We start from the raw sequence: 19892 nt of genomic DNA, 5'->3' as shown, positions 1-19892 counted from the left end.
TCGTTTTGAATTGGAAAATGTATGAAAGGACACATGAGAATGACACACAGTCCCGTATGGTTTTAGGTGTTTTTAAAGGGTTTTATTCTATTTTCAATGAAATTACCTTAATTGATTCCAGTTTAAATAAACTAAGAATTTTGTTTTGGACGTGAATATTTACATATGTATGCACATTATAGTTACTCAGATGAAATCTCGAATACAAACGGAATGACAAGTCTAGTACGGGAGGCTATTAAAATATAATTTCCGGGACACATATTCTAGGTTTTAAGTAGACGGAATATTAAAACTAGGTCAAGATCATATTCAATATTATTTCAAATTCAATATTATTCAATATTAATTTCATACAAAAGTTATGATCCTGTTCTAAACTCGATTAGTCTACAATTATAGTTCTGGTCCATTTCATCCTCTAAATATATTGCGATCATCTCCATTTTTTGGCTTCTATTCTGCCCCTAACCCCGCGACTGGTGGTTTGATTACAAATTAACATGGAGAGACAGGCGGACGGACACAAATGGCTAGATCGACTACGTTCGTCAAGATTTCGAGGTTTTATACATTTCACTTATTCTTATTATACCCCGAAACACATAGTTTTATGCGGTATATTTATTGAAATACTTTTGTTTTTTTTTTACAAGTCGACTTAAGTTACTCTCTTCAAAAACCGCAGTTATATGCATAAATTCTCATTCACACATCAACACATTTCCTTCAAATACTAAATAATGATTTTGTTTGTTTTCATTAAACGCATCCATGCAAAATGACGTCTTTTTGTCGCCAAAAACTCAAAGACATAGATTTTTTTCAAATGCCTTAATTTCGTACACATACACATCTATATATATTAGGCGACAAGAAATATTTATTAAAAATAAATTGTCATGTATAAAAAATAAAACAAAAATGAATGCGAAAATTGCCGAAAGTTTAATATTATATTCAAATATATATTTTTTGGGAGACTAAAAAACGCATATTTCGCACAAGTGAAAACACATTGCAAAAGGTAAAAACTTTCCATGTTTTTTTTTTTTTTTTTTTTTTTGGTGAGCATATTTTTGTGCAAAGGGAAGCTATTATATTTTAATAATGTCTATTGACCTTTCGACCTATTAAAATGACTGATGTTACCATTCATTGGTTAAAAAATTGAAAATTGCCAAAAAAAAAAAAGTGGCAAGGAGATGAATATACAAATATCGCATTTTCATGTTTAGTTTTACACGCAATTCAGATCTATCTTTATCACATGATTTAACGTCTCATTTTACAAAATATTCCGTATTCATAAAATATTTTATTGCTAAAAACTCGTCAGAATGTAAAATTATCACTTATTTTATTACGAACGAGATCTAACAACAAAAATGTTTCATTACATCAATCAATTCAAACATTTTAGCACGAGTTTTTCTTTTCTAATAAATATAATGCTAAAAATTATTTGTTTTTTTTTTTTTTAACGGCATTCTATGCAATACAACGTTTTATATGCACAAATTTCATACTACAAACAAATCAACTACATACTTGGTTTAAAACATCCAAAGAATAGAAACTGCATTCTGGCCAATAGTTATTTATCTACTGCGGCTCTCACCTGGAACACCCGGTTAGAAACGTCCGATGTTGGTGGGTGAGAGATGTGACCAGAGTGTGGTGTTACGAACCTACTACTCTTGAGCCTATGCTAAAATTCCACAAGTTCACGAAATAACTGATAATTTGCACGTCGAAAACCATTTAAATCACTTTTTCTGGCGATTTTAAAATTTTGTATGGAACAAAATTTCAAATATCGACGACAGAGCGTTGTACGAATATTTAGCGATATCGACAATACCTGACAATGAACTAAAGCCGTTGATTCCTTTGGACGAAATATATAAAAGCTAAATAAAAAAACTACAAGTTCATTTTACGAAATTACTCTAAATGACGCACCACACAGCTACCGGCGAATACAGGCAAGTGAGAATAACAATAATAAAAAGGTGTTAATTTCAATGTGAACGCCTGATTTGCTTAGTGCCCTCCTCGCTTTCAGTTAACGTTTCAGTTGAATACCATTCCATTCATTTTCCATGATTCCAATACAGCGGTATTTGTTAATGTTTCCACGTTCGCCAAAATATCTTTGTCGCGTACAGCACCGGACGACTCTGCTCGTCGTTCCTCAATTCCAGGCAATGACAAGAGCATTTTACAAAAGTATAAACTACCTTTATTTCTAAGTAATTAGAAAATGTGACTTAGATTTCAATGCAGATAGAATTGAATACACCTGGTTGATGGAACTGGATTAGTTGAATAAAGTTATTTTCTACAGTCAGTACACAATTGGTAGTACCATTTATTATCTAGACACATTGGCACCTAAAAAAAACGTATCCGTGCGGCTGGTTATAGATGTCGCAGTGTGTGAACAAACCATATAGTTCACTTGAAATGGAACTAAAGAAATATACAGTGAAACCTATGGCATATGAAGTCATTAATATTGCTCAATTGTTTGACTCTTTTCAAGAGTCAATCTTATAGGGTACAAAATATATAAGAGTTGTAAAACTGTTTTTTATGTATTTATGTTGTTTGCATACATAAAGTAATGAAAAATGTAAAATTTATTATAACCGTGTTCGACTGTATACGAAGAATTACTTTATTTAAAAATAAATGCGAAACAAACAAACATGCAAACATTTCCAAATGCAATAAATCCCGGGTCTTGGCAAAACTCTAATTATGGGCATTTAGCCCTATTCGACCAATTTACTGATTTGATTAATACTTATGTTAAAATCTCTGACGTTTATCATTTTTTGTGGAATCATGTGATTGGGATAATAAATATTAGCTCACACAAATATGTATTTCAAACGTGCTACAGCAAGCAACCATTTTCATGGTACTCAATAGCCGTTTAGTGGGTTTTATTTACTTATTTGTTGTTCTCCGCAAAAATGGTTTCCATTGTTAAGAGTAATTAGCAATATTTAGCGAAAATCTAAAAATACTATTCAACAAAATATATAATCTCAGATTGGTTGCCATCCATGCATTTTAACAATGTGATCCATTGTGGGAGAGTGTAGAAAAGCTGTGAGTGTTAATAAATAGAAATTGACTTCTGGCGTTTAATAAAATTGTTTATGCTTTCTTCACTTCACAAATAAAAACCTTTACATTAAACATATAATCTATAGTAATTTCATTCACTCTTCACTGCCCTTGCCATTTAACTGTTTTTGAGATAATGTCTGTTGCTCTTTTAGTCATTTGAATCCGTTCATTGGTGCAGGTATATCCAATAAAAATTATAATTTAGAGCATACAATGTATCTCGTTTCTGACCAAGGCAAGTTTTGTGGTCAGCTACTATGCTTACTATTTTGGATTACAGGGTGAGATGCAAAAACTGCAAGCAACTTCAGACTGCTGTCAATACTAAGCCACTCGTCCGACAGCTGCTAAAATTATTTCAGTGACAGTTCATTTCATTGCACAAAAGCATTTTGGGGAGAATTTTCCAGAAAAAAAGTTATTCGTGATGGAATTCAAGCGTGATAGTGTGATTTCTTTATATTTGGGTGGAAAACCACAAGTGGCTATCGTTACAGCACTCCAGCATTTAAATGTAAATAAATCTTTATAAAGAAGCGTCTTGATTGAACCCCGCGTCGTGGTGGCCGAAAAATGGCTCGTGAGCTGAACATGTTGCAATATTCCATTCGGTAAATATGAAAAATGAATTCCAAAAAGTCCAAGTACTTACACCGCAACAGAAAGAAAATAGACTCAAAAGAGCTAAAGAGTTGCTTCGCTTGGCCGAAAGGGGTGAACTGCCGAATTTGGTTTTCTCCTATGCGAAAACATTCGTTGTCCAGCAATTTGTAAACAAACAAAACGGTAGTGTTTACTTGCCAAAGAGGTCAGCCGAAAATGTGTACCTTCGGTTGGCCACCAGAACTCCAGCGCCGGCCATGGTGATGGTGTGGGCCGCAGACCATGGACATTCCAACACGACTCAGCACCATCGCACTCAGCACGCGCCACCCAAGAATGGTAAGAAAATGAGGTTCCTCGCTTCACCAGAGCAACATTCGGGCAGCTTGTGACGGTTTCATTGGCCGCTTGAAGGCCATAATTTGTGCCAAAGATGACCAATTCGAACAAAGCTAAAATTTGACGCTGTTCCTATATTTCTTGCTTTCATTCAAAAAAAATATGGCGTTTTACTTTGTTGCAGTTTTTTTTTATCTCACCCTAGATCATTTTAATTCCAAGAATCTTTTTGGTAATTTTAATGGCTCTTTTCTACTACTTAGCAAATCAAACTTTTGTAATTTGGCTTTTTTCTTATAATCGTTTTAATTTTAAACTCGAAATGCTTAAAAATGGTTCGGATTAAATACAAACACTAAGGGATAACTACAAGTATAAATGGAAAGCTTACCAAAATGAGATGACAGGTACTTTAAAAATACACAGATTTTTTTAATTATAGTTTTTTTTTTATTTTTCCATAAAAAAATTCATAGATTTAAAACATCGAACATGAAATTTCATGGCTTTTGGATGCATTTAGCGATTTTGAGTAAAATTGTCGTCTATTGCACGGCGTTTAAGACGAGAAAATTGTCATATTTAAGCAATTTAGGAATGCATTTTAAGCATTATCCAAAAGTTTTATTTGAATTATTATATTACCCGGCTCTAAAGCAAAGACATATAATATAATAAGTTGCGACATTACATTTTCACTTTTCTTCAATAGATGGCGTTGGTAGTGGAAAAATATGTTATGTCACGATATCGTGACATAGCATTATGTTATAAGTTAACAGAGCTGACACTTTTTAAGGGTTGTTGTTGATTTTTATCGATACAATGTACAAGAAAATGCTCTGGAATAGATTTTTGAGAGCATGTCTATCATAGCTGATATTTTTTTCCGCGTATTTCCGCCATTTTTCGGCGATATATGAATAACATATTTTTCTAAAATTTTGTAATGCATTTCTGTTATGTCTCCTGCCATCTATTACCTGATTCAAAAATTAAAGCCCATATGCATTTTGCCCAGTCTTTATAGTTTTATGTCTTTGTCTAAAGCAATAACAATTGATACTTATAGAATTTCATACATTGGTAAGGTGATGACCATCATTCTTTAATATGTGTAGAACTGCATTCTGTCATGATCAAACAATAAAAGTAAAGCGACTTTCAGTTTTTTTTTTTAATTTTTATTTTAATTTAAATTTCTGGATATGCTTTCATATTTTTTAATAAAATATTAAACGATATTGGAATTCGCCAGAACTGAATGTGTTTCTCGTGAATATAGAGTATATGTCAATACGTCACGTCTTATAGCTAAATATATCAGCATTTTGTTCCTACACTAATCCATCAATCATGGCGGTATTCTTGTGCACAACAGCAAAGCATAAATTATGAACAGTTAAAAATCGTCAAATGTCTAATCTGCAATGTGGCGACCTTGTCCATGTCCACGCAAAAAAGAAACAAGGACGTCTAAAAATCTTAAATCGAAATATCAATGTATAAAAATATTTTTGCTGCATGGACAATGACGTTAAAGTTCATTCCTCCCGCTTTGAAATGTGATAATGCGCAGTATGTGTGTACAGCAATCTCAAGTAAACCACTGTCGTTAATATTTGTCTTGTTGCTGTGTATAAATTCATTTCCTTATCACACATTGATGTGGTTGTATCCGAACAACAAAAGAAACTGTTGATTTCACGCATATACAATGATGAAATATTCTTATGGTACGTAAAAGTTTTCAAAATACATGGATTTATAGGAATAATATGTCTTATATTGTAAAGGTAGACAGGATAACATATTTAAATAGGTTAAATAGAATGTTCATAGTTTTCTGAGATTTCAGCAATATTATTGTTGTCTTTACAAACGACTTTATTCGATCTGATTCTGCATATATTGGTTGGAATATCAGACTCAAACAATTCTGTTCATTTTTTTTCAACAGAGAGGTATACTTTTTAACATTAGTGTGTTTATTGTTCGAGTGATTTTTTTATTTTTAAACCGTCTGCTCAATTGACAAATGTACGAATCACTAAAAATAGATTCTGTAATAAAGCAAATATATTTGCTTGTTGTATACATACATTTTAGAAACGATTATTAGAGTGTAACGAAAACGACTGTTGAAAGGGCAAGTCTTATGTAGTATTATTGTAGAGAAGAATCGTCTTCGGTACTTTGCTTTGTAAAAATTTTGGTCATTTATGTTTATTTAAAAAATTTAATTTAAATTTATTTCTCTTTGTGGGAATGAATTTAATAATTATAATAATAATCATAATCATAATAATGTCAATGATAATAGTAATAAATAATTATAGAAGAAATCGCATTTTAAAAGGCATACATATTGAAATATAAATGATTATTTTCCATATTATAAATTCAATTCGAGTTTATGAACATAGCTATATGATCTGTTACAGAACTGCAAGAATCTAAAACTTTTTACTACGATAACCGATATTGCCCTTATGATATCGAAAAAAATTGCAATACTAATAGATTTTTTCAGTTACCGGAACAGAGTAATAATTTACCAAATACTTGATTGTGATTAATTTTTGTTTTATCGAGAGCGTGATACTTTAAATATACACTAAATTTGTTTAAATTATAGTAAATTTTATGTATCGCACCGTTTATTCACATTTATGACAGTAAAGAGTGATGTGAAAAATATGACTTAACGTACATTTGAAAAACATAAAGACATGATAAAGTTGAGTACCAAACTTGTTTAATTAACATCTTTCCATCATAGAATTATCTTAACGTAAAACACCAACCAACAAGAAATGCAATCACAGATTTAACGTTCAAACATAGCGAATATATAAAAATGGGAATGCCAGTGCCTTCATTACCTATTAACTGCACTGTCAACTAATTTATAGTTAAAGCCTTACTACGTTACTACTAGATCATAAAAATAGATTTAGATTTGACTATCATATACATGTGGCTTACAGACACACTCTTGTATTGTTTATGGGCATTATTGTTGCTTTACTTAGCTCACGTGAATTTCTGTGTTATTTATTCGTCATTACTGGTCACTGTTATCGACACTATTGTTCAAGATAATGTAAATTCATTGGGGAAAGGTGATTTGATCGCAATTAGCAAAAATTGGCTCGTTTTTATGGCGCCGGCATGGTTCAATTGCCAAGAAATCTGTATTGATTTATGTGTTATTTGTTGTTTCAGTGTTTAGGTTTTTTAAAGTCCTTATTTATCGCTGCAAGAGAGATTTTAAGACAGGATTTGATATTTTTCGGACATAAAAAACAAAATGGGATGTCGGACTATTACTGGATTATATTTGCAAAATAGTATTACGTTTTTAGTGTTACGTTTTTGAAGAAATTGTTGTGCCTCCACACTTATAACACAGCTTTCTCCCTTGAAGGTCGTTCGTCCATGGTCTCTGTCATTTAGATAAATGGCGAGCAAAAGCGCTACATAAAATTCGACGCAGCGTAGACAAATCTTCAATTTTCCCAATGCGGTAAATTCTTATAAACGTCCGTATTACCCAAATGCGCCAGGTCCAAACCTTAAAATCCACCGACTTATAACGTTGTAAAGATTGATAGGTTTTAACATTCATCCAATTGTTATATATGCCATTTACATTCCGATTTTCATCCCACAAAAATTCAATTGTCAATGTTGAATATGTTCAACTTTGAAATTTTGTACGCCCGACGTATTTGGGTAACATTCATATAGATATATGCATGGTACAATAAAAATATAAGGTAGAGCTACCACCTGATTACATTTTTTTTCTAAATGTGGCGATTTCTGTCAATTTGTGTATGTATTTATTGTTTTGAAAAATAAAAAGAAAATATTTGGAAAACCAACGATTGAAAGACACGTACATTGCGGCTCGCGCATTAAAGCTATTAACCAGTTTAGCCATGAAATTGAAAGCTTGAACAGTTTGGATCATATTATTAGGAGAAAATCCAGGCATTTATTTAATTTTTCGCGCTATTTAATTCTTTTTAAAAATCTAGAAAAATATAAAAAAAATGAAAACGACTTTTTGTATACAATTTTGAATAAGTCTGAAAGGAAGCGGGCATAGCCTCAGAGATGTATTTCTGTAGTTTTAGGAAGCTGTTCTAGCTCCTTATTGTATTGTATTGTACATGTATTTTACTTGGTATTTAGATAACGCTTTAATATGGAAACAAATATTTCAGAATTTAATTTTTAAGGTGTCAAATAAAATCAAAATTTTTTAATTTCGTTTAAATATCAATTCAATATGCTGAGGAAAACATTGTAAAACTCGCGGAAGAATGAACTTTAATGAGTATTTTTTATACGTATCTTCATTGCCCTTATCATTTAAGCATTAATTCAAATCAAACTTACCTTTGCTTTGCAACAGTGAATATCCAAATATGCTGTGGATCTAAAATTCAGATGTCTAAAAATAAACCAAACAGACAAAAAGCAGCCACTTAATTATACTTATTAATATGCGCAATATTTTAATTATGTTTACATAGCCAGTCAACTGAGAAATGGCTTGGAAAAGGCACTGAGCTCTTCACAGCAGCTCTAGATAAATATGTATGCTTAACAAAAAATAGGAATGAAAATCAATATAAATTAGAGGCAACAAACCGAGGCCACATTAACGAATAACTACAAAATATGACGTTAACCATTAGATGCTGAGCATACAAACATTTCCTAGAGTAAATAATATATTTACTATTATACTGTACCACTCAAAAATTAGCTACATGAAAATAACCACCGATTATGAAGTAGACGCTGAAGGAAAGACAAAGCGCTTCCTTGAGATATTAACATTTTTAAATAGGAACCGAACCCTTTGCCAAAAAATTAGCGATAAAATTCCTACGTTTTCCTGTGGACCACAACCAATTATAAGTAGTTTGCAGCGTCTACGATATTAGAAGAGAGAAGAGTAAAATCCACATCTATCAGCTGTAATTCTACATTGTTAATACATATAAACTTGTAGAGCCGATGAAATTAGGTGAAAACTTTAAAAACACCTTAAATTGGAAGATTTCGTAAATGTGAAGAAACATAGTCCATCTTCTAGCTGATTATTTCGATCGATTGCAAACGGAAACATGAAATCAAAGTACATATCCACCATGGAGTGTGTAAAAGCGACTATTCTCTTCCATTCGAATTTTAAATAAATACTCATTAATAGAAAAATGGATTTCATTTATTTTAATATTAGATTCTTAATTAAACAAATGCGATTGGTTAGCTTTCTAAACAAATTAATGTAACGCTTTTGCTTTTTAGATTCCTTTTCATAATTAGTTTTTTGTAAAAATTAATTTTGCTGCATTATTTAAGTTGTTTATTGGTAATAAGATTTGTATTAATTTTTTTTTGTAACCAAATGTTTCAAATAAATATGTTTCGATAAAACAAATTCTAAGAAACTGTAACTGTCTAATAAGTCCTAAATAGAACTTATTAACCAATGGGAACATGCTTACCTTACTACGTTCAAGATAATGTAAATTCAGGAGGAATACCACTTTTCCTTAGCGTCCAAAATATTTAAGCGACGTTTTTCACCACACAATTTAAACAGATGTATTTATATGAGAGTTTCCCAGTAACGTCGGGCCCACGAAATTTCAATTTTAAACAATTTCAACAATGTCAATTGAACAATTCCTTTTTTGTGTGTTTGAAAAATAATACAAAAATGTGAATGTTTGGAATTGGAAAATATTACAAAGGGTTACTTTAACAAGTAAAAAAGCTGTAAGTTCGGCCAAGCGGAACTTTGAATACCCTCCAACATTTGGAAAATAAAAAAAAAAAATAAAAATTCTGTTAAAATCTTAAAACTACTGAATGTTGCCGTTATATTAGGGTCTGTACGACGACGCGGACCTGCATAGGCAACTTTGTCATAAGCCATTACAATATTAAAATGCGAAAGCTGAAAAAAATGGGGAATAATGTAGCTAAAATCGTCAAAATGCCGAATATAGGGAGGTACCGTGGCTATACCAAAACGAGGACCTGCACAGACAATTTTCTGTCTTAGACTGTAGTATCCATTACGAACTTCAAATACCAAATTTGAAGCAATTCCTGTGAATAATGTCGCTAAAGTCATCAAAATACGGCATTTTGGAAGGTACCGTTATATGGAGGCTATACGAAAACGTGGACCTGCAAAGACAATTTTCTGTCATAAGCTGTAGTATCCAATACGAACTTAAAATACCAAATTTGAAACCATTCCGGTGAATAATGTCGCTATAATCATTAAAATACCGTACATAGGGAGGTACAGTTGTATGGGTGTTATGCAAAGACGTGTTATAGGCTGTATATCCATTACGAACTTCAAATACCAAATTTGAAAGAGATTTCGGTGAATAACGTCGCTAAAATCATCAAAAACCGAATATCGGGAGTTACCGTTATATGTGGGCTATACGAAGACGTGGACCTGCACAGACAATTTTCTGTCTTAGGCTGGAGTATCCCTTTGGAACTTCAAATACCAAATTTGAAACAATCCCGGTAAATAATGTCGCTAAAATCATCAAAAACCGAATATCGGGAGGTACCGTTATATGGGGGCTAATGAAAACAGGGACCTACATGGCCCATTTACGAACTCAACCTGCCTACTGGCAAAATAAACATGTCTGCAAATTTTTTCGTTCGAAAGATAGCGTGATTACAACAGACAGACAGACGGACATCGCAAAATCAACATAGAATTTTAAGCTGATCAAGAATATATATACTTTGTTAGGTCTAACATGATTAGAGGAGTTAAAAACGGAATGACAAAGTTAATATAACCTCCATAGTATGGTGGAGGGTATAAAAAGCAATTAACATTTTGGATACTATTCTCTATTGTACATTTGCGTACAACATTCTGATAGAAATGTAGACAGATCTTTTTGAATATCGCAACTTTCAAATGAATTCAAACTTTGTTCCATTTACAAATCTAAGCGTAGCGTTGGCATAAATGGCACTAATGACTCACACATGTGAAAATAGAATGGAGCGATTTTTAAAAACCAATAATGGGTAGTGTATTGTTTTGGTTTTCAAAACAGATTATTCGTAAATAGTTTGTTTGAAGGTGAAGCGATTATTTGCATATACGTATGTGTTTGTTACGACACACTAAAAAGAAGCAAAAAGCACATCTGAAGCGGTATTTTGACGTGCCAAAACTTGAATACCTGTACTGTTATATAATTTCTTGGTAAATTAAAAAAAATTATAAATATTTGACGTTGATTAAAAATCTCGACAAAAAGTAACGTTTAAATAATGGAATAAATTCAGTTTCATTATCCGCTATATTATTAGGACCTTTCTATCTCAATAAGTAAAATAGGAAGCCTTAGCTATATATTTAAATCGGAATAAATGGGACACAATATTTGAATATTTCAAGTACTGGCATTTAAAAGCTTCGACTTTGGACGTTTTGAAAACTATCAAAAATATACAAATTGTTGCTTTGTTTTGAATATTTTCCTCAGTAAATCAATCAGTGCATTTTGTGTAACTAATATACAAAATAGCTTCGCATACGTTGCAACATAAGTATTAGTCATGATTACAACATTCCATCATACCACTTGTTTCTTCTATTTTGGTGAGTATTGTTCCTATTTATAATTCCAATTGATGAAATGTTGGTGGAATATGGGTATTATTAAACGCTCTCCAATGCTTTTAATATTTCACCTTTTGAAGTAGAAAGTATAATTTGTAAACTTTTTTACCCTCTACCATGGAAGGTATATTATGTTTATTATTCCGTTATCATTTAAGACCCAACCAAGCATGGTACAATGATATCAAGGTAGGGGTATGATACCATATGATTTTAATTTTTTGTTTTCTTGGCTTAATATGTCATCTTTATTTGTTTATGTATGTGTTTTTTTTTTTAAATAACAAAAAACTTGTTCAGAAAATATTCAAATTCGGGTGTTTTCAAAATGTTTATTTCATAGTATGCATCGACAAAATCTAGAGTTTTTGTAGCGAAATAATCCTTTAGAGATACATAGAACATGGTTTTGAAAAGAAGTGTTGACCTTTCATTCAGTTTTCGCGGTTTTCAATTATTTATTCAAAATAAATGCAACAAGTTGTTTGATTTTTTTTTATTGTTTTGATACTAATTCTGACCTTACAAGCCAAACAGGTAGACCTCTATACTTGCAATTTTTTCAAAGTTGGCCTACCTTCTCTTCATTGTACCATGCATGCAACCAAGTTTGTATATTCATGAACGGCTTTATCGGCCAACTTTTTCGTATTGCCCCCATAAAATGGAACCTCCTCGTTTTAAGCTTTTCGGCGATTTTCTGCACATTTTCGAAGAGTTGGTTAAAATTTAAAGGCTGTTATATGTTCCTAACGGTTATGTAACGGTACCACCTCATTTTGAGCATTTCACCCCTTTTTTTCAACGGAATAGTCAGAAATTTTGTATTTGAAGTTTATAATGAGAGTCTAACTGCCTTTGTATATATCATGGGAGGGAATCAAAAGTTCGTCCCGGCCGAACTTACTATTTGTTTACTTCTTAAGTTACTAAAAAGTAAATAATGCTTTTTTTCATGAAAGTTAATTTAATTGTAAGCGAATGCATGTTTTACAAAATTGCATCGAATCACCTTAGCTTTTGGTAAGCCCCTGATGACCTGTAATGGCAATATGGTATCCCATAAGAGAAAACGTGAACCTAGTTATTTGAATTGTTAACCCATGCTTATTTTTTTCTAACACATTAAGAAATGAACTGAACCAAGTTCCACTCGAATTCATACTCGTGTTATTTTGTTCAAGTGACAAATACAAAATCACAACAACACACATTGGCAGTCAATGTCAAATAGACTATTTGAATATCAAATGCACATGACCGCATACATTTTATGGCCCGAAAATAATACGTTTTAACTTAACCATAATTTACGTTTTAATTTGTTTATTTACCTTGTGTACTACAACAAAGTAAGTAAGCCAGAATCTGTATTTGCTTAACTCTCGCGTCTGGACTGCATCTAAAGATTTCGTTGTAGAAAACAAATTTATTTGAAAATCACTTATAACGGGAAAGCCCCCGGCACAATTATTTTTGTTCTGGCTGTAATATATATATACGAATATATACAGTGGGGCAAGGCATTTATTTTAGTATTTGCTTGATTATACGACATACATTTTCAGAAGATTTTGAAATTGCTTTTTTACTTTAAGACCGCACCCAAAAACTGGATACATGCAGAGCAGGTAGTGAACAATTATCCCGACGAATGGGCCGAACAGTTGTTTGGAACTCCTAGAGTATTTCAATTTTTGCATTGGGTGCGAAAAACTTACATATATTTATAAACAATAATTTTCTAAAGTAGAGACATTCTTCATTACCATCCTAAATATAAAATTTATATTATTTCGCATTCATTCGAAACCAACATTTTTCATATTTTAAAAAATCTGCAAATACAATGACTTACCAGCAGGTAACTTTTTGAAATGTTTGTTTTATTGAACAGGAATGGTATGGAACTTTATTATAGTAAGATTAAATTTTGTTATTTATTTTAGTCTGATTTCAAGACCATTAACTACATGATATACAGGGTGAAATAAAAAACGGCAACAAAGTCAAACGCCATAATTTTTTCATTTTTTTAATTTTATTGAGTGAAAGCAAAAATGTCGGAAATAGCATAAAATTTTAGAATTAGTTTAGATTTGGTCGAATTGGTCACCTATGGGTCGAATTATGGTCTTCATGCGAATGTTGCTCTGCGGTATTTTGGCCCATTCCCGGCGAAGAGCTTGCTGAATGTGATCGACACTTTGGTATTTTTTAGTGCCAACCCTGCTATCCAAAATACTCCAGACACAATAGTCCAACTCTGCAGTATTTTGGTCCATTCACGGCGAAGAGCTTGCTGAATGTGATCGACACTTTGGTATTTTTTAGTGCCAACCCTGCTATCCAAAATACTCCAGACACAATAGTCCAACGGATTGGTATCCTTAGATTTTGGTGGCCATTGTGCGCTGGAAATGAAGCGAGGAACATCATTTTGTAACCATTCTTGGGTGGCGCGTGCTGAGTGCTAAAATGTTCACGTGGCCAATGTTTAATACACCCTCCAGAATATTTTCGCGATAATTTTCGGTCGATTAATTCGAGCGGCGCTTGAGTTCTGGTGGCCAACCGAAGGTGCACATTTTCAGCTGACCTCTTTGGCAAGTAAACACGATCATTTTGTGTAAGTTCTTGCACTTTTTGGAATCGCCGAATGGAATATTGCGATATGTTCAGCTCACGAACCATTTTTCGGCCACTGCGACACGGGTGTTGCTGTTTTCTTTCGTCCACTTCCTTGACGTCTGGCTACGCTACCAGTATCACGGTAACGAGAGATGGTACGAGACATAAAAGATTTATTCACATTTAAATGCTGGAGTTCTCTAACGATAGCCGCTTGTGGTTTTCCAGCCATTTATAAAGAAATCACACTATCACGCTTGAATTCCATCACGAATAACTTTTTTCTGGAAAATTCTCACCAAAATGCTTTTGTACACTTGTGAACAATATAATGAGCTATCACTGGGATAAGTTTAACAGCTGTCGGACGAGTGGCTTAGAAATGACAGCAGTCTGAAGTTGGTTGCAGTTTTTTCATATCACCCTGTATCTTTTCAAGACATGATCCATGAAACAATACTGGGCAGAGGGTAAATTGTGCTACTGCTGCTACTGCTACTATCGCTATATATTTCAAAGATGTTTTTAATCAAATGAAAGCGAATTGTATTTTGTTATAAAAAACTACATACATATGTACGCACGAGCCTTCGTTGTTTATTTTTTGGCTTAATTAAATAAGAATCTAAAAGCCATTAAAAGGCTATTTCAGAATAATTAACCTGCACACTGTAGTCGTCATCGTCGAAATGGGGGAACGGGAAATTGAATTTGTACGTAGCAAACATTCATTGACTTGTTCGCGGTATGGGAGAGAGAACACATTTTTACAATTTTTAGAAATTACTGAATGTATGTAATTGATTAAAAGATTTCTCTTTTATAAATTGTTATCAGTTATTATTACGTGTAACGCTAAGAATGGACATATCGACGTCAAATTGATAATAATTTGTAAACATCTTGTTTATCACAAATCGCGTCAACAACTGATCTCGAAATCACAGGCTTTTTACAAATACTTTTGATTGAACAAATCATGAAATTTTCCATTTTGGGGTTTGCCTCAGTTTGAATATCTATCGAACCTCCTCTATTCTATGATTAAAATAACAACACTTCTTTCGACAATTATTTATTTTCCTTGTGACGACAACTCGCACTGCTGACACACTACAACAAATGCTTATCAATTTGTGACGGGTGCTAATTTGGCATATATATTTTTTTATCATTTGAAGGTGATGTTGATATAATTTTTGACATTCAATGGTAAAATCTCGTGTTTGCTTAAGTGTGAGTGCATGACACCGCGGGTATGGGTGTGTTTGTGTGTGCGATAAGTAAAGTCTGATTCAAATTTATTGTTATTTATGTTATCTAGTCATATGAATGATTGTGCACATAGCAAATTTACATTTAAATTGAAGAAAATTATGGACTTTCTTCTCGATTTACGTTTCTTACATAACACGAGAGAATTATACGGCAAAACCTGATGCAGACGGCAGGCACAACAATTACACTTGCAGTACAATATATAGTATTTTGTGTGAGAAATTTGCACTTTTCATTAAATAGTGCATATTGTTTTATTTCTCACACATGGTGTCCCCGAAATGCTCGAATGCCACCCACAATCAATTCTACAAAAGGTTAGCTCAGTCTGACTACTTGCAGAGGTCAGGAAAACTCTTAACCACTTACTAAAAACAATTAATAATGATCACTTGCAATCGAGGTGGAAGATTGGTTTACATCAGACACATGTTTTCGGAATCAATATTTTACAAGCTATTTTGTATTATGGCGGGATGGACTATGACTGGAAGTGAATGCGGCATATACGACATTTATTTAATATATATCAAAGTTACTGATATACGTATCTCATCGTATTTGAGTAGAAATTTTTATTCCCATCATTACTATTATAAGAGAAGTCAGCAGTTTATTTTGAACAGATTTTAATGGAATCAAAACGCAGAACATTGCATTTTTCCAGGAACGGAAGTACGATAATTATAAAAAAATGAGATATTTTGGTTTTCGTCACATGACAGAATATCTTAAAATGAAACAATCAGGCATACATAAAACAAAGTTTAGTTTATATAAAAAACTAAAGTGTTTTAAAAGGCATGTCGTTTAGTAATTTATCAAGTCTTCAAAAGAGAATTCTAGAAATAGGCTTATACTTAAATACGTCAGGTCCATATCTTAAAATCTACCAAATATTAATGCTTTATTATTGATACTTTGTTGAATTCCCGCCATTGTAATATTTGGCAATTACAAACGTTCAAATTTTTTGTATATTCATTTATATTTTCAACACACAACGTATTTGGGTAACTCTCATATAAATACATGTGTTTTACTTCTGAGGTGAAAAAGGTCGAATTTTAGGTAACACAGTAATTTTCATATTATGCATTAGAATAAAATTCACGTTATAATTTTTATAAAAATACAAACAGATTCGAATAAATAGAAATTGTATAAGAGAATGTGGAAAAAAAGGTAACCTAGGTATTAACATAACCTAGGTATTCGTTCAGTTCGAAACATCCCCAGAAAAATGACAATCTAAAAATGCATTTTAATTACCAAAGTACAAAGAACATAATATACAAGATGCAATAAAAAATACTCCACGAAATGTTATTTTTGAGTTTTATATGTAAGTAATAGCAAAATATCCTAGAATACCCGTATAATCCTTAATGCCATAGATTGTGAATTCGGCTAACACCATTTACAGTGAAAGTAGTCTTAATTGTTACATGGGAATGGTGCGCCTAGGATGCAGTCTATGCGGGCTGTCCCGGTTCAAAGACCCATATGTCCGGATCCAGGAAAGATATACACACTTTGCAGCATTTTGGAAAGGTTATAGTGTCAACTTTAGTTTGGCATTTATTTTGTGGACTCCTATAATGCGGCCTTTTCGACGTTTGGATAACCGCAACCGTCACTGCCTCTGCAAAATTTTTCGAAAATAAAGGATTTTTACTAAACTACAATTGAGCCCCATACATTTGTTCAATTCGTCAATTCGAGCTGATATCTTTGGGGATAGGAGTTCATTTGCCTGTAGATGTTCTTACCATAGTAGAAAACCTTTACCACAATATTTAAGTTTGAGTTTAAATAAAAAATCATGTTGCACGAGCTGGTGTGAAAGTATTGAGAAGTTCTCAAATTTAAAAGTATATGTCAAATCTTTCAAAGCAAGAAATCTTTGCCTTTTGGGAAGTGTGTACCATGACCAACTTTTTCACAGCAGTCAGTGGAAATGTTGCCTCATGGCTAGCTTTGCTTTAAGGAGGCAATTAAACTGCATGTAGGTCGACGTTGTCAAAAGGGTTTTCTGAAAAAAGTGACTTTTTCTACTTAAAGACTTCTTGTCGACGGCAGCCTAAATGCCACTTTCTTTATCCATATTATTCCTAAATTTGTTTCATTTCATTCGTATTTACTTCATGCATCAGCTGTTGTTGCCACCTCTCATGTTTTTTTGAAGTTCCAAATATCTTTCTGCTCTCAATGTAGAAAATAGCAGAACACTGAATACAAATCCGTGCAGAATTCAAGTTAAGGTTTCCACATTATTGAAGGCAATTTGTATTTTAAATATATTGCCATCGTTTAATCATTTGACAAGTCATGTTTGCCGTTCCATTCCCTCATCGAGGAATTTCCATTTTGTTCCTCAGAGCTGGAGATGACATGCCGGTATTATATATTGTTGTTTGTTGTTGCTTTCATTCCATTGATTGTCTTCAATTTTTGCAACAAATTATGAAACACGAAGGCCATGAAAGGCGAAATTAAACAACAAACGGAAGAAGAGAACAGCAATGACATTAGAAAAGAAAAAAAAAAAACATGATTAAGAAGCGAAGACACACATACCAAATTTCAAATGAATGGCCCTCGCTACACAATCACACAAATTGGCCAACTAATGCTCGTTCTATCAGAGTCAGAAAAGACTATGGGGCGAAGGGTGGCGCCTGGGACTGTCAGAGTTCAAATACTCATGCATTCATATGTATGTATGCCTGTAGGTTCGTGTAAATGCATTCATGCACTGCCACAAAAGTGGGGCAACAAAATGCAGGTTTGGAAAAAATCAATTGAAAGGTTCGAATGGCACAAAATTTTCCAAACGTGAGAAATCCACTAAGGCACAGCAAACCACGTATATAGTACGATGAGGGCTAAGCAAAAACGATTGTACGAAATGAAAATTAATAACACAACACCAAATCAAGATGAGTCGTTTTTTTCACAATTTATCCACATACTCTCACACCCTCAGCAAGAAGATGACGAAGTCTGATTTGGGGAACTTACTCTGGTTAATTCGTTGTTAAAACTGCCCTCGAAAACATCAAACGCCAATCACAAATTATTTTCCTTCAAAACTTTTATGTATTTTATGGCAAATAATTTCACGCGTTAGGAGTTTCGAGTTATTTCTTTTCTAACGACAAGAACGAACTTTATCAGCAAACGCCGCAACAAAAGAACTGAAGAAATGTTTTACTCTCGTTTTGTTTTGAATGATTGAAATGTTCCATTCCACCTTGTTTCCCGAATGACAGACCAAAAAGAAGACAAATATAAAACAGTGATGTCAATATGTGTCGATTTCAATGTAGATAAAAATGTCAATATCCAAATAGAAAATCATAATCGAGGGTGACACTGGGAAAATAGTGAAACATTGAGAGAGTAAAATGAATATCGTAAAATGAATATCGTAATAAAAATAATTAACATTGTAGGCCATTTTGTGACTTGGGTAATACCGGACGTACGTCTTCGACGTTTCTCTCCAAAAGTCATTGTAAATAAAAAGGTAACAACATGGTACAATGAAATCAAGTTAAGACAGAACTAACATATGATTTAATTTTTTTTATTTTCTTGGTTTAAAATGTGAACTTTATATGTGTATGCGTGTGTATTATTGATTTAAGCGGGCATACCCTCAGATCTGTATTTTTTAGTTTTACGATTCTGTTCTACCTCTTTATTGTACCATGTGTAGAACATGATTTTAAAAATAAAGTATGGCCTTTCATTCAGTTTTCGCGTTTTTTAATTATTTATTCAAAATCAATGCAAAAAGTTGCATTTATTTTGATAGTAATTCTGACACTACAATCCTTACAGGTAGACCTCGTAGCCTGCAACTTTTTTCAAGTTAGCCTACCTCATGGTACAATGAAGAGAAGGTAGGCCAACTTTAAAAAAATTGCAAGTATAGAGGTCTACCTGTTTGGCTTGTAATGTCAGAATTAGTATCAAAAAAAAAATAAAAAAATCAAACAACTTGTTGCATTTATTTTGAATAAATAATTGACAACCGCGAAAACCGAATGAAAGGTCAACACTTCTTTTCAAAACCAGGTTCTATATATCTCTAAAGGATTATTTCGCTACAAAAACTCTAGATTTTGTCGATGCATACGATGAAATAAACATTTTGAAAACATCCGAATTTGAATGTTTTCTG

The 19892-nt window shown here is 32.7% G+C and overlaps 1 long non-coding RNA gene across 3 annotated transcripts; it reads right to left on the bottom strand.

The window, feature by feature from the left end:
- Window positions 1–4608: 4608 nt before the first annotated feature.
- LOC131802799 (uncharacterized) lies at window positions 4609–18926 on the bottom strand. 3 transcript variants are annotated; one of them, XR_009342395.1, is made up of 3 exons: window positions 18725–18926; window positions 8497–8551; window positions 4609–5570 (listed from the first exon to the last, which is right to left on the bottom strand). It is a non-coding gene; the product is annotated as an uncharacterized LOC131802799 (long non-coding RNA). The 3 variants fall into 3 exon arrangements; XR_009342396.1 differs by having other exon boundaries at window positions 4609–5562; XR_009342397.1 differs by lacking the exon at window positions 4609–5570 and adding an exon at window positions 6996–8128.
- Window positions 18927–19892: the final 966 nt, after the last annotated feature.

Source organism: Musca domestica, unplaced genomic scaffold (assembly GCF_030504385.1).
Source record: "Musca domestica strain aabys unplaced genomic scaffold, Musca_domestica.polishedcontigs.V.1.1 245, whole genome shotgun sequence".
In the NCBI taxonomy this organism is placed as follows: Eukaryota; Metazoa; Arthropoda; class Insecta; order Diptera; family Muscidae; genus Musca; species Musca domestica.
The sequence above is the reverse complement of the archived record's forward strand: the minus strand, read 5'-3'. Positions and strand labels throughout refer to the sequence as shown.